Below are 22817 nucleotides of genomic sequence, written 5' to 3' on the forward strand. Positions count from 1 at the left end.
TTCTCAGGGTCATGAGATGGAGCCCCCCTTGGCCCCTGCATTCAGCAGGGAGTCTGCTTTAAGACTCTCTCTCCCTCTCCCTCTGCTCCTTCCCTCACTCTTGTGCTCTCTCTCACTTTCTCTCTCTAAAAAAAAAAATAATCTTAAAAAAAAGAAAAGAAAATACAACCTCTTGTTGAATTTGTGTCCTGAAATTTGAAAATATTTTTCAACTTTTTCATAGGACCTGTGGAGCTATGTTATATATAATATATAAGGAATATGTCATATGTTATCTAGGAAAAAAATTAAGTGCTTTTAAAAGTCACCTGAGCTAATCTTGTGTTTCATTTTACTAGGAAAAAAATAGCAGTTGTACTTCAGGGATTGAAATTTTGCTTTCAATACACCTTTGTTAATTAGATCTAAACTATGTCACATGGACATCTAGAACTCATGAAGAAACATAACTTATCAGGTGGTATCATAAGAATGTCACAAACCACCAGCTGAGGAATATTTTACCTGTTTGTACTTTTACAAAGCTTAGTGGTGGGTATACGTCCCATTTATTGCACTTACCAGCTCAGTAATCTTAGGCAAATTAATTTTCAGTATCTCTGTATGCTTTTCTATAAAATGGTGGTGCTGATGATACCCGATAGACATACTGGGAAGGTTAACTGTACAATAAGTCTAATGTACTTACAACAGGCTCCCATAATAAGTAGTAAACCCATGTTAGCTTTATTGTTATTGTTAATTAAGACTAATCCTTCATCTGTTTCCTGATATTTTTATTTTCTGGGTTCTTTTCTCCTAACTCATCATTTGCCTTGATGAAATAGAGCTTCCCTATGACCCAGCAATTGCACTACTAGGTATTTACCCCAAAGATATAGACATAGTGAAAAGAAGGGGCACATGAACCTAATGTTCACAGCAGCAATGTCCACAATAGCCAAACTGTGGAAGGAACTGAGATGCCCTTCAACAGACAAATGAGTAAAGAAGATGTGGTCCATATATACAATGGAATATTACTCAGTTATCAGAAAGGATGAATACCCACCATTTTGCATCGACATGGATGGAACTGGAGGGGATTATGCTAAATGAAATAAGTCAGGCAGAGAAAGACAATTATCATATGGTTTCACTTATCTGTGGAACATAAGCAATAGCACGGAGGACCATAGGAGAAGGGAGGGAAATCTGAAAGGGGAGAAATCAGAGGGGAAGATGAACCATGAGAGACCATGGACCCTGGGAAACAAACTGAGGGTTTCAGAAGGGAGGGGCTGGGGGAGGGGGTAACCAGGTGATGTGCATTAAGGAGGGCACTTGTTGTGATGAGCACAGGGTGTTATTAGCAACTAATGAATCATTGAACACTACATCAAAAATTAATGATGTACTACATGCAGGCTAACTGAACATTAAAAAAAAAGAAAGAAAAAAGAAAGAAAGAAAAGAAAGAAAGAAAGAAAAGAAAGAAAGAAAGAAAGAAAGAGAGAGAGAGAGAGAGAGAGAGAGAGAGAAAGAAAGAAAGAAAGAAAGAAAGAAAGAAAGAAAGAAAGAAAGAAAGAAAGAAAGAAAGAAAGAAAGAAAAGAAAGAAAGAAAGAAAAGCCTCTCCCTTGATCGTGTATCTGTCAGTTGCCCCAGTCTCTCTCCTTTCTGCACTGTGATCACCATTCTGGGATTCTTCTGCTTGTTTCCTCTGCAACACTCACCTCACTCACAGGTGTCTATCCTCTAATCCAAAATGTTCAGTCCTATCTTCTTTGAATCTAGGGTTTTTTTTCATTGTTAAATAGTTTTCTAATTTGTAAAAGAGCCATGATAATATGTCAAACTTGTCTCAGTCTCCTTGATGGAGGAGATGAAAGTGACAATAGTGAGCACACAGAGCCATCCTTTATCCATCCCTTTTCAGTTCATCCAGGCTCCAGCTCAGGGCCACCCCTCACCTTCCAGAAACACATCATGCATCCCATTGCCATCTTCTCTTCTGCATCGTTTCCTCTACCAGGAAGGTTTTGACACCTTGGAAAAATGTCCTATCATTCAGGAAGACTTGCTGAGTTAGATGTTCCTCTTCTGTGTCTATTTCATTTATCACAGCGTAATATAACCTTCCAATTATGGCTTTTTTTAATCCTCTAGTGAATGAATTTCAAGCTCAGGGATTGTGACATTCATCTTTGTATTTTGAGCACTTTGCCTCAGTTTCTGGATCTAGTAAGTGTTCAATAAACGCTCATTGAATGTATACATGTGTAAACACTTTACTAAGTGAAGTTAAAAGCTTAATATGTGTCTAGAATGTGCTGCATTTTTACTACCAAAATTATCTAACTCTTAAAATATTTATGAAAGTGAAGAAAGTGTGATGAGGAAAATGAATCTGAAAAATTTTAGATAATTTTCTCAAAGTCTGACTAGTGACCAGAGAGTGAATACAATGGGGAAAGTTAACATTTTGTTTGTTCAAATTATGCACAGGTTTATGTCAATGGCTTCTCTGTCTGAGCAATCCCACTGTTGTTTTCTGTCCTTGCATTCCAGTCATGTCCTTCAGAGTGATTGGCCCAAGGTTAATGGTGTGTTCATTTATGCATTTACTTATGTATCTTCTCTTTTTTAATTATTTTATTTAAATTCAATTAGTTAACATATAGTGTATCACTAGTTTCAGATGTGGAGTTCAGTAATTCATCAGCTGCCTATCACACCAGTGCTCATTACATCAATTGCCCTCCTTAATACTCATCACCCAGTTACCCCCACCGCCCCTTCAGCAACCCTGTTTGTTTCCTAGAGTTAAGAGTCTCTTAGGGTTTGTCTCCCTCTCTACTTAATGCATCTTCTATCTCCAGCACTAGATTTTAAACTTGTCTCCCCCATGACTTGATTTAAAGAGCACAGATTTTGTCTGTTCTCTTCATTGATGTACCACCAGCACTTAGCTGAGCTCCCAGCACACAGTAAATACTCAAGATCAAGGCAAATCCTATTTATACCTACTTTCTTTTTCATTGCTTTTTTTTTTTAACACAATGCCATTTCTAGGATGAGTGGAAACACAATGCAAAGGACATTTAAGCCAAATTGAGCCCAAATAGCTTTTCCACCAATTTCACCAATTACTTGGAGCAAGACATTTAATCTCACATTTTTCTTCTGTAAAATGGCGCTAACAAAGCCTAAATGTCCTGGCTAGTATGAGAAACCATTAAAATAATAAATGTAAAGTAATCAACCTCAGTTCCAGAAAATGCTTTATTCCCATCCCTTCAAGAATGTTTCATCCATATATTACACTCAATGTGGAAAGAAATTTCACTTAAATTGTGAAAACAAAATTGTCATTTTAAAGAACAAACATAGTGCTGATTAAAATCATCTGAAAGAAGTTCTAGCCTTTATGCTGAATGAATTCATGAAATGAACATTAACACAGTTTTCTGCCTGTGCCTTGGATAGAATTAGTAAGAAGGGGAAATTTTTTAAAAAGAAAGAAAAAATTCCAGCTGGCCCAGATTTATAAGTTGATGAGAATGCATGCCAAGAACACACAGAGATGCATTTAGCAAACATTGATGGGACATCTATTATATGCATGGTGCAAGTTGCCCCTCATCTGAGGGTGATTGTCATGCCTGGGAAAAGTCTGGATTTTACATTCACTTTCTGCATGCTTTGGGACGAATGTGTATACTTTCTTGACTTAAGCTTTTGCATTTGTAAGAGAAAAAATATCATTTCCAATCCATCTTCACAAAATTATGGACAATTCCAAGAAAGACGTGTGTGAAAGAATCATTCATTCATAACACAAATATTAACTGAGTGACTTCCTCATTCTAAGTATTAGCAATACAGGTGTTGACAATGCATACAAGTTCCTATCCTTCTCGAATTTACATATTTTATATGATGGAAAGTAGTTGACAAATCATGAGTATTTCACAAAGAAAGGCTCAAGGTGCTAGAAGAATTTATCCTGGTTTCAATACTGTGGTAGCAGGAGCGGTGGCAGCTTGTATTCATTTGCCTGATGTTATCAAGCATCCACTATGCAGCTGCACTTTATTAGCAAAACACAGTTCTCCTAGTAAAGGACATCAATTTATCAACTTGAGCATTAATTTATATGGTCCAGGTTCCAATGAGCTTGTATAATTTCTGGGATGGTTAGAATGAGCTTTCCTATACTCAAAATATCCTTCAGAACTATTTAAAACTGGTTATACTATTAGCACTGACTTGATTGCAACAGGAATAAAATCAATCTTTGATATTAGCCAGGGTCATCAAAACATAGTTCTCTAGGCCTGAGGACTGTGCATAATTATTGTTTAATGTACTCCTGGTTTGCCTCTTGGGATCAAATCCAGATCGAAAATATTAATCAGTTACACTGCAGATAGATCTCCTCAAACTTTAAAGTTTGCATTACAACAGATAACTTTATGAATCAGCCATCTATTCATTTAACGATGGTTATGCTCATTTACACACTGACATGTTTCCACATTTGTCCTTCTACCTGAGTAAGACCTAGTCTCTACTGTAGGCAGTATAAGGCTCCTGGAAATCAGCTTTTGTCGAATTAATCATATTTTCCAAATTCTAAGCTCCCATAACAATCTCTGTGTAGCTCTATTGCAAAACTTCTCCCCATGTACTATAATAATCCATTGTTAATGTCTGTCCCTCGAATCTTATTTCCACTACTTACCATCTATACCATCTCCTTATCTTGTAACATGGTGGTAATAATATGTCTCTCACAGGTGTGTGACCATGAAATGATAAATACAGTGCCCAACAGAATTATCACCCCAGCCATCTTTCTCTTTTACTTTTGTTTTTTCACATAAAAATGGCTCTAGTTGGGGAGGGAAGGTAAGCATGGCAAGGATTTGAAACAAAACAAAACAAAACAAAACAATGGCTCTAGCTAAAACTCTTGGCAGTAAGTGTCTCCAGATGGTAGACCTGATTCCCTCCATTGCCCTGTCATCCCCAGGTAACCCTGGCTGGCTGCTTATACTGTCAGATTTTAAACTCAGGGATTCTCAACATAAACACAAGGAGGAGCCAACAATTTGGAACCACACCCACCTAGACTGTGAGAGCCCTGGGTCTGGGACTCAGAGTTTCCCTCACCTTTGAAGCTGAATTCTAGGGTAAACCCAACACATAGTTGGTGCTCAATAAATATTTGTTAAGGGGATAAAATACATAATTACATATTATTATAAGACAAAACAGATCAAGTGTAATTCTAATGACCATGATGACAGATTTAAGGGTGATGTATCTGAGAAACCAGGCTATTCTGCTAAACTGTGCTTGTTATGTAATAATTGACAATTTGCCAAACCAGTTCATTTTTTATGTATGTTTCACTGCGGAAAACCAAATTTGTGTTTTTTTTAAACAAAATTTTTGTAATTGCAAGTCAAGCATGCTCATTATCATTAGAAAATTAATAGTTTAACAGCTAAGTTAATCCGCGGGCTTAGTAATGTATCTGTTTGAAATTCACTGACCTGTCAAGTCCTCCCTGACAAGTTATTCAGAAGGAGAGGAAAGTACAGGGGAAATATGGATTTTGAATTTTGAAAGGTCAGGAATGGAATTTCCTATATCTCAGTTTTCTCATTTATAAATAGCATTAGTGATTTCTGCCTCCTCAGGTTATTAGAAGGATTAAATAAAATAGTAGCTTGTTAAATGCACTAGGAACTAAATAATTTATCTCTCTTTCAAGAATGATTGCCTGCATTATAAAATAAACATCTATCATAGAATGATGGGGATTGAAGTAAAGTATATGAGGTGTCTTTTAAATAATAAATTGCCATTAAAATATGTCATTACCAAAAATAAAATTATCAACAGAGCTGAAAATATTTTATTCCAAATATTCTAAAGGCTTTATTTGAGCATTTAAAAAAATTTTTGGACATAAATGGGTTTATTTTTAAAATTTAAAAATAGGATAAGTATCAAATTAGACTCCTTGCGCTATTCTTAGAGCCCACACCATGTATGTTCTGACTGACAAGGTGTGTGCCAGTTTTCTACCAGATGGGATTACCATTGCTTGCTTTTAAATCATGTGCAAGAGCAGATTTTACTGCTGAGTAAATGAACCTGCTGTGGTCAATAGGGCACTCTTGAAGGAGAAGAAAACTTTTTTTTTTCTTTTGTCACCACAAAGATATTATTTATAAGTTATCCCACACGAGTGGAAGCCTGGAAGAATTGCAAGTGTCCCCAAAGCATGGAATAACAGTTTGGTGGCAGGTGACCCCTAGCATATAATGTGACAGTTGCACCTCATTTATCTAACATCCCTGGAAAATGTGCTTTTTGATGTGACAATTTTGCAAACCACTGAAAGCGATCCTTTCAATACAACAACTAAACTTGGTTAATTATTTGAATGGACACTTTATAAATGAATTTAGTATTTCTCTACATTGTTGACTAAAACGCTATCAATATTTGTGCTCTGCTGTAGTTTAGGACATCCTCCAGGATGTAAAGAGGGAAAGCCTATCTTCCCCTGTACCACATGGCCCCCGTTTGCTGTGCTGGCAAGGATCATGTCTAGCCTTTTACCTGTGTTGGCTTCTTTCAGCTCACGCTGATGCTTCCTCGACCTCTACCCACCCTCCATCTCCTGCTGGTACTGAGAATGGCTGAGAACCGAGTGACTGACTTCAGTTTCCCCTGGTTTCCTGGTTTTAGTACTGGATGCCCATATCCTGGGAAACCCTTAGGTCTGGGATATTGGGGCAGTTAGTCACTCCACTTACAACCTACTTCCTGAGATCACAGCATGTTAGATCATGGTAAAAGGATGAGTAAGGAGAACCTAAAGAAGAACCTGGGACTTCCTTCACAAATACAATGAATGAGTTTTGTCACATGGATTGTCACTGTAATTTTAAGGTGAGTTTTTATTTCCATATTCATCCTGAGCTTAGTTCTCGATTGCTAATATTATACTACATGACATATCTTTCCCTCCAGACAGGGACCTGTGGCCCATACTGTCTCAACCAACTCCAGTTAGTTAGATTCTGCTAGTTCATAAGCAGGTGTTTAGATGTGCCTAGATGGTGTCTACATAATGACAAACAACTGGTTTTGGGGTTATAAGAATAGCAGTTCTGCCATTTGGAACAACACGAAAGAACCTGGAGAACATTATCCTGAGTGAATTAAATCAGTCACAGAAGGACCATTACTGTGTGATTCCACTTACATGAGTCACCTAAAATAGTCAAACTCATAGAAGCAGAGAGTGGAAGAGTGGAAGGGTGGTTGCCAGGGACGGGGGTTGGGGAGGGGAGAGAAATGGGAATGTGCTCAGTTGGTAGAAAGTTTCAGTTACACAAGATGAACGAGTTCAAGAAATCTGCTGTACAGCACAGTGTCTAGAGTCAACAATTCTGTGTTGTGCACTCAAAAATTTGTTGAGTTTAGATCTCCCTTTAAGTGTTCTTACTACACAAAAACAAACATACAAACAAATAAACAAAAGACATGAGGAGTACTGGCTTTGGCAGCACATATACTAATATTAGAGCAATACAGAGGAGATTATCTTGGCTGGTTAGCAAGGATGGTGCACAAATTTGTGAAGTGTTCCATATTTTTTGTCTGTGTGATGAGTTTTGATTTCACAACTGGGTTCCCCACTATGAACATATTTAGACAAATACTGCTAGAAATTTAAAACTTGAGTGATTACTGAAATTTATGGAAATTTATGGAAAAACATACATTTAAAATGGAATTTCTCATAGGCCATGTATTTGTAATGGGGAAGGGGGAGATATTGCCTCCAAAGGGGTAAAAACTGGTTGTTGGGGGAAAAGGTAGAAGGTTTTACTCTTTTCATGTGCAAAGCACAGATACCACAGTATATCTGTGGTATTGAAATTTCATGGGGATCAATTAGGAAAAAAAAATGTCTGAAAAATCTCCTAGGGGATGTTAATAATAATATTTTTTTTAAGTTGAGAAAAATAGTCCTAGATGCTAAAGTGATATAGGTTGTTTTCACAAAGTAATGTGGCTCCAGAGAGTTAGGTAGAAGCATTTAAAAGGGAACCAAACAATGTGTAAATACTTCAAAATTGCACAGTTTTTACATTAGAGGAATTCTAGTTTGTGCTTTACTTGAAAGGCAAGGACAAAGATAAAATCTGTAAAACTTTTACTTGTGCGTCATCACATAAAACCACTCTGACGTTGCAAAAACCATTGATATGGATAATAAATTTTAGTGATTTTTGAGGCTTTGGAAATGCTTGTAAATACACAATCTCATTGGATTTTTACAATTTTGTGAGGCTGGTATTAACTGGTACCCAAATTCTGCTTTGGGAAGTTAAGTAGGAGAACTCTGACTCCATTCTTTTAACTTCAGAATATTCTCTCCTTCAATAAGTGCAAACATTTAAAATATGTTCTTCTTGAGCATGTATTATAACTGTATAACATCCACATTTGCATCATAGTCACCAAAGCAACATAATTTGTTCATTATAATTTAGAAAACTCACTTCTTTCAGCCATGCATTATATTTCAGCACTATATTTTTATATAGTAACAATAATACCACAACAAATTATTGCTCACTTGAGCACTTTCCCTTGACGTATGTGTTAAAATGACCAATCATTTTCATTAGAAAAAGCCCATGAAAATGTTGACTTTTAAATTGAAAGCTTACCTTTGTTACTACTGCATATCTGCTTCATAAAACCTCTTCCTTTATCACTAAGGCTGTGGCAAGGTGCCTTGTCGGATGACTTCTCTGATCAGGTATTTATATATCTTTTTTTATCATGTGATTTTATTTTTTTTATTATGTTATGTTAACCACCATACATTATATCATTTGTTTTCGATGTAGTGTTCCATGATTCATTGTTTGTGTATAACACCCAGTGCTCCATGCAGTACGTGCCCTCCTTAATACCCCTCATGAGACTTACCCATCCCCTCACCCCCTCTCTTCTAGAACCCTAAGTTTGTTTCTCAGAGTCCATAGTCTCTCATGGTTCGTCTCCCCCTCCGATTTCCCTCACTTCATTTTTCACTTCCTGCTATCTTCTTTTTTTTTTTTTTAACATATAATGTATTATTTGTTTCAGAGGTACAGGTCTGTGGTTCAACAGTCTTACACAATTCACAGTGCTCACCATAGCACATACCCTCCCCAATGTCTATCACCCAACCACCCCATCCCTCCCGCTCCCCACCAATCCAGCAACCCTCAGTTTGTTTCCTGAGATTAAGAATTCCTCATATCAGTGAGGTCATATGATACGTGTCTTTCTCTGATTGACTTACTTCGCTCAGCATAATACACTCCAGTTCTATCCATGTTGTTGCAAATGACAAGATTTCATTCCTTTTGATGGCTGCATAATATTCCATTATATATATATACAACATCTTCTTTATCCATTCCTCTGTTGATGGACATCTTGGCTCTTTCCATAGTTTGGCTATTATGGACATTGCTGCTATAAATATCGGGGTGCACATACCCCTTTGGATCCCTACATTTGTATCTTTGGGGTAAATACCCAGTAGTGCAATTGCTGGGTCATATGGTAGCTCTATTTTCAGCTTTTTGAGGAACCTCCATACTGTTTTCCAGAGTGGCTACACCGGCTTAAATTCCCAACAACAGTGTAGGAGGGTTCCCCTTTCTCCGCATCCCTGCCAACATCTGTCGTTTCCTGACTTGTTAATTTTAGCCATTCTGAATGGTGTGAGGTGGTATCTCATTGAGGTTTTGATTTGGATTTCCCTGATGCCGAGCGATGTTGAGCACTTTTTCATGTGTCTGCTGGCCATTTGGATGTCTTCTTTGGAAAAATGTCTGTTCATGTCTTCTGCTCATTTGTTGATTGGATCATTTGTTCTTTGGGTGTTGAGTTTCATAAGTTCTTTATAGATTTTGGATACTAGCCCTTTATCTGTTATGTCATTTGCAAATATCTTCTCCCATTCTGTCAGTTGTCTTTTGGTTTTGTTGACTGTTTCCTTTGCTGTGCAAAAGCTTTTTATCTTGATGAAGTCCCAAAAGTTCATTTTTGCCCTTGCTTCCCTTGCCCTTGGCGATGTTTCTAGGAAGAAGTTGCTGTGGCTGAGGTTGAAGAGGTTACTGCCTGTGTTCTCCTTTAGGATTTTGATGGACTCCTGTCTCACGTTGAGGTCTTTCAACCATTTGGAGTCTATTTTTGTGTGTGGTGTAAGGAAATGGTCCAGTTTCATTCTTCTGCATGTGGTTGTCCAATTTTCCCAACACCATTTGTTGAAGAGACTGTCTTTCCCCGCCCCACCCCCAGCCACTGGACATTCTTTCCTGCTTTGTCAAAGATTAGTTGACCATAGAGTTGAGGGTCCATTTCTGGGCTCTCGATTCTGTTCCATTGATCTATGTGTCTGTTTTTGTGCCAGTACCACACAGTCTTGATGATGACAGCTTTGTAATAGAGCTGGAAGTCCGGAATTGTGATGCCGCCAGCTTGGCTTTTCTTTTTCAACATTCTTCTGTCTATTCAGGGTTCTTTTTGGCTCCATACAAATTTTAGGATTGTTTTTTCCATTTCTTTGAAAAAAGTGGATGGTATTTTGATAAGGATTGTATTGAATGTGTAGATTGCTCTAGGTAGCATTGACATCTTCACAATGTTTGTTCTTCCACTCCATGAGCATGGAACATTTTTCCATTTCTTTGTGTCTTCCTCAATATCTTTCATGAGTATTTTATAGTTTTCTGAGTACAGATTCTCTGCCTCTTTTTTTTTTTAAGATTTTATTTATTTATTCATGAGAGACAGAGCGAGAGAGAGAGAGGCAGAGGGAGAAGCAGGCTCCCAAGGAGCAGGGAGCCCGATGCGGGACTCGAACCCTGGGATCATGACCTGAGCTGAAGGCAGATGCTTAACCATCTGAGCCACCCAGGCGCCCTCTCTGCCTCTTTGGTTAGATTTATTCCTAGGTATCCTATAGTTTTGGGTCCAACCATGAATGGGATCAAATCCTTAATTTCTCTTTCTTCTGTTTTGTTGTTGGTGTATAGGAATGCCACGGATTTCTGTGCATTGATTTTTATATCCTGCCACTTTACTGAATTCCTGTATAAGTTCTAGCAGTTTTGGGGTGGAGTCTTTTGAGTTTTCCACATAAAGTAGCATATCATCTGCAAAGAGTGAGAGTTTGACTTCTTTGACGATTCACATGCCTTTTATTTCTTTTTGTTGTCTGATTGCTCTGTCTAGGACTGCTAATCCTATGTTAAATAGCAGTGGTGATAGTGGACATCCCTGCCGTGTTCCTGACCTTAGGGGGAAAGATCTCAGTTTTTCCCCATTGAGAATGATATTCACTGTGGGCTTTCATAGTTGGCTTTTAGGATATTGAGGTATGTACCCTCTAGCCCTATACTCTGAAGGGTTTTGAACAAGAAAGGATGCTGTACTTTGTCCGATGCTTTTTCTGCATCTATTGAGAGGATCATATGGTTCTTGTTCTTTCTTTTATTAATGTACGGTATCACATTGATTGATTTGCGGATATTGAACCAACCTTACAGCCCAGGGATAAATCCCACTTGGTCATGGTGAATAATCCTTTTAATGTACTGTTAGAGCTTATTGGCTAGTATTTTGTTGAGAATTTTTGCATCCATGTTCATTAAGGATATTGGTCTGTAATTCTCCTTTTGGATGGGGTCTTTGTCTGGTTTGGGATCAAGGTAATGGCGGCCTCATATAAAGAAGTTTTCCTTCCATTTCTATTTTTTGGAACAAGGTATTAATTCTTCTTTAAATGTTTGGTAGAATTCCCCTGGGAAGCCATCTGGCCCTGGGCTTTTGTTTGTTGGGAGATTTTTGATTCCTGCTTCAATTTCCTTAGTGGTTGCAGGTCTGTTCAGGTTTTCTACTTCTTCCTGGTTCAGTTTTTGTAGTTGATACATCTCTAGGAATGCACCCATTTCTTCCAGGTTATCTAATTTGCTGGCATATAGTTGCTCCTAGTATGTTCTTATAATTCTTTGTATTTCTTTGGTATTGGTTGTGATCTCTCCTCTTTCATTCATGATTTTATTTATTTGGGTCCTTTCTCTTTTCTTTTTGCTAAGTCTGGCCAGGGTTTTATCAATCTTCTTAATTCTTTCAAAGAACTAGCTCCTAGTTTGGTTGATCTGTTCTACTGTTCTTTTGGTTTCTAGATTATTGATTTCTGCTCTGATCGTTATTATTTCTCTTCTCCTGCTGGGTTTAGGCTTTATTTGATGTTCTTTCTCCAGCTTCTTCAGGTGTAGGTGTAGGTTGTGTATTTGAGACCTTTCTTGTTTCTTGAGAAAGGCTTGTATCGCTATATACTTTCCTCTCAAGACTGCCTTTGCTGCATTCCAAAGATTTTGAACAGTTGTGTTTACATTTTCATTTGTTTTCATGAATTTTTTTAATTCTTCTTTATTTTCCTGGTTGACCCACTCATCCTTTAGTAGGATGCTCTTTAGCATCCATGTATTTGAGTTCTTTCTGATTTTCCTTCTGTGATTGAGTTCTAGTTTCAAAGCATTGTGGTCTGAAAACACACAGGGAATGATCCCAATCTTTTGGTACTGGTTGAGACCTGATTTGTGACCTAGAATGTGATCTATTCTGGAGAATGTTCCAAGGGCACTAGAGAAGAATGTGTATTCTGTTATTTTGAGATGGAATGTTCTGAATATATCTGTGAAGTCCATTTGGTCCAGTGTGTCATTTAAAATCTTTATTTCCTTTTTGATCTTTTGCCTAGAAGCTCTATTTCAGTGAGGGGGGTGTTAATGCCCCCCACTATTATTGTATTGTTGTCAATGTGTTTCTTTGCTTTTTTATTATTTGGCTTATATAATTGGCTGCTCCCATGTGAGGTGCATAGATACTTAAAATTGTTAGATCTTCTTGTTGGATAGACCCTTTAAGTAAGATATAGTGTCTTTCCTCATCTCTTATTATAGTCTCTGGTTTAAAATCTAATTTGTCTGATATAAGGATTACCATCCCAGCTCTCTTTTGGTGTCTGTTAGCATGGTAAATAGGTTTCCACCCCCTCACTTTCAATGTGGGGGTGTCTTTGGTTCTAAAATAAGTCTCTTGCAGACAGCATATCGATGGGTCTCGTTTTTTATCCATTCTGATACCTTGTGTCTTTTGATTGGGGCATTTAGCCATTTACATTCAGTGTAACTATTGAAAGATATGAATTTAGTGCCATTATATTGCCTGTCAGGTGACTGTTACTGTATATTGTCTGTGTTCCTTTCTGGTCTATGTTATTTTTATGCTCTCCCTTTGCTTAGAGGACCCCTTTCAATATTTCTTGTAAGACTGGTTTTGTGTTTGCAAAGTCTTTTAGTTTTTGTTTGTCCTGGAAGCTTTTTATCTCCCCTCTATTTTCAATGACAGCCTAGTTGGATATAGCATTCTTGGCTGCATATTTTTCTCATTTAGTGTTCTGAATATATCGTGCTATTCCTTTCTGGCTGCCAGGTCTCTGTGGATAGGTCTGTTGTCAGTCTAATGTCTCCACCATTGTAGTTTACAGATCTCTCTTTTTTTTTAAGATTTTATTTATTTGACAGAGAGAGAGACGGCGAGGGAGGGAACACAAGCCGGGGGAGAGGGTGAAGGAGAAACAGGCTTCCCGTTGAGCAGGGAGCCCGATGCGGGGCTCGATCCCAGATTCCCGGCATCACAACCAGAGCCGAAGGCAGACATCCAACGACTGAGCCACCCAGGCGCCCCTAGTTTACAGATTTCTTCTCCCAAGCTGCTTTCAGGATTTTCTCTTTGTCTCGGAGACTTGTAAGTTTTACTATTAGATGTTGGGGTGTTGACCTATTTTATTGATTTTGAGAGGGGTTCTCTGTGCCTCCTGGATTTTGATGCTTGTTTCCTTCCCCGCATTAGGGAAGTTCTCTGCTATAATTTGCTCCAATATACCTTCTGGCCCTCTCTATCTTTCTTCTTCTTCTGGAATCTCAATTATTTTAATATTGTTTCATCTTATGGTATCACTTATCTCTTGACTTCTGCCCTCATGATACAGTAGTTGTTTATCTCTCTTTTTCTCAGTTCTTTATTTTACATCATTTGGTCTTCTATATCACTAATTCTCTCTTCTGCCTCATTTATCCTAGCAGTTAGAGCCTCCATTTTTTATTGCACCTCATTAATAGCCTTTTTGATTTCGACTTGGTTAGATTTTAGTTCTTTTATTTCTCCAGACAAGGTTTCTCTAATATCTTCCATGCTTTTTTCAAGCTCAGCTAACATCTTTAAAATCGTCATTCTGAACTCTAGTTCTGACATCTTACTAATGTCCATATTGATTAGGTCCCTGGCAGTCAGTACTGCCTCTTGTTCTTTTTTTTTTTTTTTTTTTGAGGTCATTTTTTTCCATCTTGTCATTTTGTCCAGAGGAGAGTAGTTGAATGAGAGAACAAAATACTAACAGGGTAACAACAAGCCCAGAAAAATATACACTAAACAAATCAGAAGATACCTTCCAGAAAGTGGTCGCTTTTCTGTTCAGAGAGTTGCTGCTATTCTTTTCTTTGATCCCTGTTGAGTTCGTTGGTGTTCAGAATGGTTTAATCCCTATCTAGCTGAATTCCTGGGACCAGACGAAATTTAGATCTCCTACTCCTCCACCATCTTGCTCCTCTCCCTCCAGATGTTTCTATTTTTAACTGAGTTTCTTAATAAATAATTGAGAGGTTCATTGAGGCAATCAAAATACCCTTATGAGTTGAAGTCATCTGATACCGCACTTCTTGCATGGATCTGTCATGTTCCACCTAAGTAGAGGCCATGATTGTCTGAGCAGCCGTACTCAGGCTACTGTGGTTCCTGTTTTTCTTCTATTAGTTAGTGTTTGTAATTCTGAGCCTCAAGTAGGTATGGAACTGCTGCTCCCTGTCAGACTGGAAATTCTCTGTAGCAAGGACCCATCTCCTATTTGTCTGAATATTCCACTGGGTATCCATATTAATTTTCTAAGACTTCCATAACAAAGTATCACAGACCAAGTGGTTTAAACAGGACAGATTTATTTTCAGTTCTGGAGGCTATAAGTCCAAGATCAAGGCCCCAACAGTGTTGGTTTCCTCTAAGTCTTTTCTCCTTGTCTTGTAGATGGCTGTTTTTACCCTGTGTCTTCACACCATCTTTCTCTCTGTGTTTCTATGCCCTAATCTCCTCTTCTTATAAGGATACCAGTTATATTGGATTAAGGTCCACCCTAATGGCCTCATTTAACACTAATTGCCCCATTAAAGATTTTATCTCCACATACAGTCACATTCTGAGGCCCTGGGGATTAGGATTTCCACATATGAGTTTTGGGAGAACACAATTCAAACCATAACAATATTATAACACCAGGTCCATGGTACACTCTTAATAAATGGGTATTGACTGCATTACAATCTTATACAAAATACCAAAGAATAGTACGGAAGCTACATATATATATATATATATATATATATATATATATATATATTCAGTTTTCTATGATAAGCGTGATTTTTGAAACATACTATATATGCATAAAATGTACATTTTATAAATTTTCAGACTGATCCAGCTATTAAAACATAGGCAAACTTATGCAACTACCACCACACATCAAAATATATATTACCAGTTCTTCTCTGACTGACTTCCAATGCTGTAAGTTAGTTGAGCCTGTGTTTGAGTTTCATGTAAATGAATTCATCCACTTCTTTCACCCATGTGAGATTCATCCATAATCATGCATGCAGTAATAATGTGTTCATTTATATAAATATAATATTCTAAACTGTGAATATACAATAACTGGTTTCTTCTATTTATTCATTATGAATATCAAGGCTGTTTCCAGTTTGAGGCTACCATTAATAATGCCTGCTCTGTATATGATCATAAATGACCTTATGTACATGATTACATATCATACATGACCTCACGTCATATATGATCTAGAGTGCATAATCACACATGACCTTGTGCGTAATCATACATGACTTCATGTATATTATCAGACATGGCCTATGTACATGATAATACATGACCTTATGTACATGATCATACATGACCCTTTTTACATGTGTATACACATCTATGTTCATCATATACCAAAGAGAAAACACGCTGAATCATTATAGTTTTATTTTTGGTTTAGTATATAATTATAGTTTTTTCATTTCTACCAGCAATGTTTGAGACTTCCAGGAGCGTCACACCCTTCATAGCACACGGTATAGTCAGTTTTTAATAGTGGATGTGACAGTATCTCATTATACCTTTTATTAGCATTTCAGATGATTTCTGAGGATGAGTGCCTTTTCGTATGTTCATTGAAATTTGAGTATCTTTTGTGAAGTATCTGTTCAAATCCTTTGCCTATTTTTAATTTTTTTCCTTTTTCTTATCAATTTGTAAGAGTTTTTGTATATTTAAGATGCTGGTCTTTGTTAATGGTATTGTAAATATTTTCCCTCACTCTGACTTTTGGTCTTGTTTTGTTTTAATAGCTTTAGTGAGGTATAATAGACATCCCATAAATGACACAACTTTATCATTTTTTATTTGTTTTTATTTTTTTAATATTTTTTATTTATTTACTTGAGAGAGACAGGGAGAGAGTACAAGCAGGGAGAGCAGCAGATGGAGAAGCAGACTCCCCGCTGAGCAGGGAACCCAATGTGGGGCTCAATCCCAGGACTCTGGGATCATGACCTGATCCAAGGTGGCCGGTTAACCATCTGAGCCACCCAAGCACAGCATGACACAACTTTAAAGTATAAAGTTTGAAATATGTATACAACAGTGCAAATATTACCTCAGTCAAGATTCCACATGATCTTTTGTAATCCCTTCCTCCAGCCACTCTATCCCCCTTTCAGTGTATTTTCCTTTGACCTGTCTTCCAGCTCACCAATTTTTGTTAAGTGGGTTTAATCTGCTGTTAAGGATTTTTGAAACCATGGCACTATTGACATTTTGGGCTGGCTAATTCTTTGTTTTGAGGGCTGCCCTGGGTATTGAAAGCTGTTTAATAGCATCTCTAGCCTCTACTCACAAGTTGCCAGTAGCACCTCCCTTTTGGTATGCCCATGAATGTCTCCAAACATTTGCATGCCCATCCATGAAGTATCCGTCTGGGGTCAAAATCCATCCGGGGCAAAAATCATCCCTGTTTAATAAACACAAAATTTGTCTACTAGGTTCATAATTTTGCTTACATTGCAAGTAAATGTTACATTGTAATGTTACATTGTTATATTCCAGAATTTCCATTCAATTCCCTTTCTTACAATTTCACATTTTCTACTCCTTCTGTTTATTATTACACACTATTTCATTAATGTATAATGAGTTATTATAAAATACATCTGAGAACTCCAGTATCAAGATCTCCAGTGATTTCTCTTTTCTATTTTATCTTGGATTTTTAGTCAAATCTTAGTCTATCAAGCTATCTGTCTGCCTGTCATTTCTTATGGGAGGCAGATATTATTAATATAATCAAGTACCAAGACAGCTGAGTTTTAGCTGCACTCCTTGTAAGGGAAGGCTTATTTCATGTTGATCCTTCTTTTTAGGGTATAGACCTTGACAGTATTAATAAAAATCTTACAATAATATAAGGCCATATGTTAATTATACTTCAATAAAAAGAAAAAATATATATATCATATTTACTAGGAACTTTTTTCTTTGTTGGGTCTGAAACTTTGATCTTTGCCTGCCAGGTCATCTGTTCTTAGTTTGTCAGCCTGGTAGCCTCTGCTTTAAGAATGGACACTCATCTCATGGAGAAAATGCAAGTTCACCTCTCTCAGCTTGACTTCTCTTTCAGATTTTGGCCAATATTCCCCGCTGCCTTGCAAGCTCTGTGTGCCTTAAACAGATGTAATGTATTTTACGGCCTTCTAGTTGTTCTCAGAAGGTTGGTTGTTTCAGAACAATTCAGGTAGCCAGTGCCAGATTATTTTGTACCACTTGTTTATTTTTCCTTTGTTAAAAATCTATCTGCAGAATTCTGGACTGATTTAGGAATTGAATATTCACCTAGTTTTTTTTTTTTTTTTCCTTCTGTACAGTTCTCTCCTAGGTGATCAGTTCTAGTTCACAGACTTAGTTTTGGTTTTTGTTCATCCTTTTGTTTTCAAAAAGTATTACATGCTTGGAGCCTGGGTGGCTCAGTAGGTTAAGAGTCTGCCTTCAGCTCAAGTCATGATCTCAGGGTCTTGGGTTAGAGTCTCACATTGGGCTCCTTGCTCAGCAGGGAGTCTGCTTCTCCCTCTGTCTGCTGCTCCCCCTGCTGTGCTCTCTCTCTGACAAATAAATAAATAAAATCTTTTAAAAAAAAGTATTGCATGCAACGAGAAGAGAATCTAAACACAAAATAAGGAATAGCTAATAATCTCCCCACAAATCTTTACCTCCCATCCCCCTAAAATAAATAATATTAATAGCTTGGTCTATAATGCTCCAACTTTTCCTCATATTCATACACACTTCTATTCACGTATGCATGTACCCCCACACACAACATCCACAAACACAAAGAATTTCAAACTTGATCATGTCTACAAAAGTAAGCTTATGCAATATATTTGTGTATATTTAAGTTTTCTTTCCTTGATTAAAAACATCATGTATTTTGGACAACACTTCTGGCCTCTTGCATGAGGGTTTAGTGCATTGTTTTTAAGAACTGCATAGTGTTACAAAGTTTTATCACACTTTTTTTGATTGCTTTCCTATCAAAGGATAATGAGTTTATGTCATATGATGCTGTAATACCCATTTATATACACATATCTGTAGAAAAAAACTTGCCACAAGAGGATAACCAGGTTAAAGGATCTATATAATTTCATTGTAATATATATTGCTCCATCACTTCCCTAATGAATCCATTAACATTAGCATTAGCATTATTGGTGAATCCATACAAGTTCCCAAATTATCAGTTGTCCAGGACATTCTTGTGTGTGTGTGTGTGTGTGTGTGTGTGTGTGTGTGTGTGTGTGTGTTTTAATTCAGGCAATCTGCAGATAAATATTTTGTTCTTTATCTTTTATTTTTAATTTTCTGACCAATGAAAGACCACTGGAAACTGATTATATATAATTGGCTATATACATACATATATAGCCAATTTTTTAAGTTAATACTAAAATCTCTAATAACAATACAAAGTCAAAAATATCTTCTCTGAGGTGACAAGAAAATGGCAAGATGATTTCAGTGTAAATCTATAGAGAGATCATTAGAATGTCAAAATGAAAATTTTAAAAGTCAATACATGCTGAATATACTGACATCTGAAACTGACTCACATTGTCAAGGTAAGGGAGGATGAGACTGTCAGGGGAGGTTTGGGAAGATCAAGCTGGGGAGTCAGGCTAAGTTGGAGGCACAAAGATCTCCCTGTATGAGCTACATTATAAAATTGTGAGATTAAGATGAAATCAAATGTACAAGATTTCTCTCCATTAGGGATTTATTCAGTGTAATATTCTAAATCTCAATTTTTCATCTGTCACTCATCTGAAATGAGCAACCTTCTCAAATGGAAATTTATTTTGTTATCACAGGAGCCTCAAAGGGAATTTTCCCTGGTCCTACTCATGCTGGACATCTGAACTTTTTTCTCTAATTGCCACATAACATCCACCCAAGTATCTACATATCTATAATAATTCCTTAAGGATTCTGAACTCAGGACATATTTGTAGAAGTAACCAAGTCCACACTTTATAAGGAGAACCCTTTATTCCTTACTATAAACACCATACTATAAACCAATACACAATCTTGTACTATAAATTCTGTAGGGAGTTCACCTTAGCCAATTAATTTTTTAACTTATTTGTTAAAGAGAGAGCACAAGCTGGGGGAGCAGCAGAGAGAGAGGGAGAAGCAGGCTCCCCACTGAACAGAAAGCCTGACGTGGGGCTCGATCCCAGGACCCTTGGGTCATGACCTAAGTGGAAGGCTCAACCAACTGAGCCACCCAGGTACTCCACCAACTCATTTGCATTAAGTAATTCTTGATATAATTTACAGGTGTGGCTAAAGGAATGTCCTCTGGGCTGCACAAATATATATTTTCTTGTTATGGCTTGTAATATTCTCGTCTGACAAGTTGGTCTACTAGAATGACTGGACTTTGTTTAATGGCCTTTATTTTTATCTTCGTTTAAACATTTCCTTAAATTTTAAATTATTGATTATCACTTTATTTCTAAATCTTTTAACATTTTCCTCTCAGCTGGAACCTTGTTATCAGCATTTAAACACTCTTGAGTCTCTCTAATCATGAACAAAATAGAGAATCTCTAAACCAACACCTCCTTCTAATTCCTGCTCTCTCCCCGTGTCCCCCCAACAATGAGCCTCTCCTAGGGGGTCTCTCTTTTTCCCTTCTTCTTCCACTCTTCCCTCTGTTCACCCCAGCGTAGCCTCAACCCTTGAAACAATTCACACTAAGATCACGATTGACTTCCAGCAGTATCTGATCTCTTAGAGGGCACCATTCCTGACTCCTTTCATCTTTGTCTCTTAAAAATAAGCATTTCCTCCACTATCATGAGGTCACATTCTCATTTTTCCATTCTAATGCTCTAGCTTCTTCACTGTTCATTTACAAGGTCATTCTCCTCAAACAACCTTCATCTCTCAGCAGGTGCATGAAACAAACTCCTCCCTGAGCCTCTAATCTTCACTACACGTTACTTTCCTTCTACTCCACAAGGTGGCCAGAATGTGATTTCCAAAATGAACATCTGATATGTTATTTTCCTCTGAAAGCTTTTCAGTGGTGTCCTATGATTCTTAGGCCAAAGACCCAAGGCCTCCATCTGTTACATGAATCCCAGCCCTGTCTGGCTCTGTCCCCTCTGAGCCTCGTGTGCTTCAAATTTCTCAGGATCCCTGTCTGATGCAGATCCTGTCACATCCTGTTTACCTACCTTTTTGTCAACACGCATCTTTCCTTCATGTTGCTCATCACAGCAACTAATTGTACATTTCTTGGTGTGATTTTTCTGATTACTGCGTATGTACTGGAAACATCCTGAGGACAGGATTTATTTATTTATTTATTTTTCACTTGTAAAATTGTCTGATCATAATGCTTTTGGGAAGCGGGAAAGAGCTCTTTAGAAATTTGCTTATTATTTTCACAGTAATTGATCAATCAAGCAATATTTCACAAATATTTTGAAAAAAATGTGAAATTTTATTTTCCTTGATATTATTTTATCCATATTTCAAATATATTGCCATATAATTGAGGAAAATGTTGTGATTTTAAAAAATCCTCAGTAACTTTGATTTTTCATATTTATAATTTATTTGTTTTATTTGTGTTTTCCTCCTTAATCATTGAAACACTCATAATTGCTGGTCATCTCTAATTCTTAGAGTACCGATTCTATTTGTGGTATCTGCTGACCCTCCTTATTCCATAGCTGCTCCTCGATTATGAGCTCATCTCTAATGAACTTATTTTATACTCTATGAGAATCCCTTGAATGAATTTATAAAGCAGCTCTATGCTGGTTCTGGAGATCTCCCACAGATTTCAAAAATCTTTGCTATTTTCATTTTATTTTCTTAGTTTGAATTACTGGTACTGAATGTAGCCAAGAATTCAAATCCCATAATCTTAAATCACACAAGTCTGACATTTAGATTTCCCCAGGGTGACTGATTTTTCATTTTCATTTTTATTTTATTTTATCCATCCAAGCTCCAGATCATAGGCAACATTCTTTATTTCATCCATAATCTTGTAGAAGGATTTTTTTCAATATCTATATTTAGGGAGGTGGAGATGCTTTAACACTTAGAATCTAGGTTCCAGTTTCCCATAATTCATAGGCTAGGGGCTTGTCCTTTATTCCTGTGAAGGCTTTAGAAATCCTGTCCCCTAGCCATTATGGATTTTAATTAGAACTGTCACCTCTATGGTTGCTCATAGTGTAAGATAGTTCCTAGAATTTCTCTCCACATTTCTTCCACATGCATATTGTGCTTTCTTTCCTTTGAACTTGGATATACACATCTGTTTATCTATAAAATATTTTATATTTAAAATTATTTTTTTCAAAAATCTGTTTTAATGTTTGTAAATATTCAAAATATTCCACCAGAATTTGTACAAATGTATTGCAGTATTGGGGAAAGGGAATCTGATTAAAATTTACTCTGCCATGTTGCCTGAAACGGCCTCTACTGCCTTTATAGGTAAGAAGGTTGAGATCAGCCTGAATTAAAACTTGAACCCTTTTACACTGTTGGTGGGAATGCAAGTTGGTGCAGCCACTTTGGAAAACAGTGTGGAGGTGCCTCAAAAAATTAAAAATAGAGCTACCCTATGACCCAGCAATTGCACTCCTGGGTATTTACCCCAAAGACACAGATGTAGTGAAAAGAAGGGCCATATGCACCCTAATGTTCATAGCAGCAATGTCCACAATAGCCAAACTGTGGAAAGAGCCGAGATGCCCTTCAACAGATGAATGGATAAAGAAGATGTGGTCCATATACACAATGGAATATTACTCAGCCGTCAGAAAGGATGAATACCCAACTTTTACATCAACATGGATGGGACTGGAGGAGACTATGCTAAGGTGAAATAAGTCAAGCAGAGAAAGTCAATTATCATGTGGTTTCACTTATTTGTAGAATATAAGGAACAGCATGGAGGACATTAGGAGAA

The 22817-nt window shown here is 37.1% G+C and overlaps 1 non-coding gene across 1 annotated transcript; it reads left to right on the plus strand.

Annotated features, from left to right (window-relative positions):
• The first annotated feature begins 7556 nt into the window (after window positions 1-7556).
• Window positions 7557-7663, plus strand: LOC114198827 (U6 spliceosomal RNA). The gene has a single exon (XR_003607190.1). It is a non-coding gene; the product is annotated as a U6 spliceosomal RNA (small nuclear RNA).
• Window positions 7664-22817: the final 15154 nt, after the last annotated feature.

This window comes from Eumetopias jubatus, unplaced genomic scaffold (genome assembly GCF_037043125.1).
Source record: "Eumetopias jubatus isolate StellerSeaLion01/CBP00866 unplaced genomic scaffold, mEumJub1_p1.0 scaffold_2, whole genome shotgun sequence".
NCBI classification, from domain to species: Eukaryota; Metazoa; Chordata; class Mammalia; order Carnivora; family Otariidae; genus Eumetopias; species Eumetopias jubatus.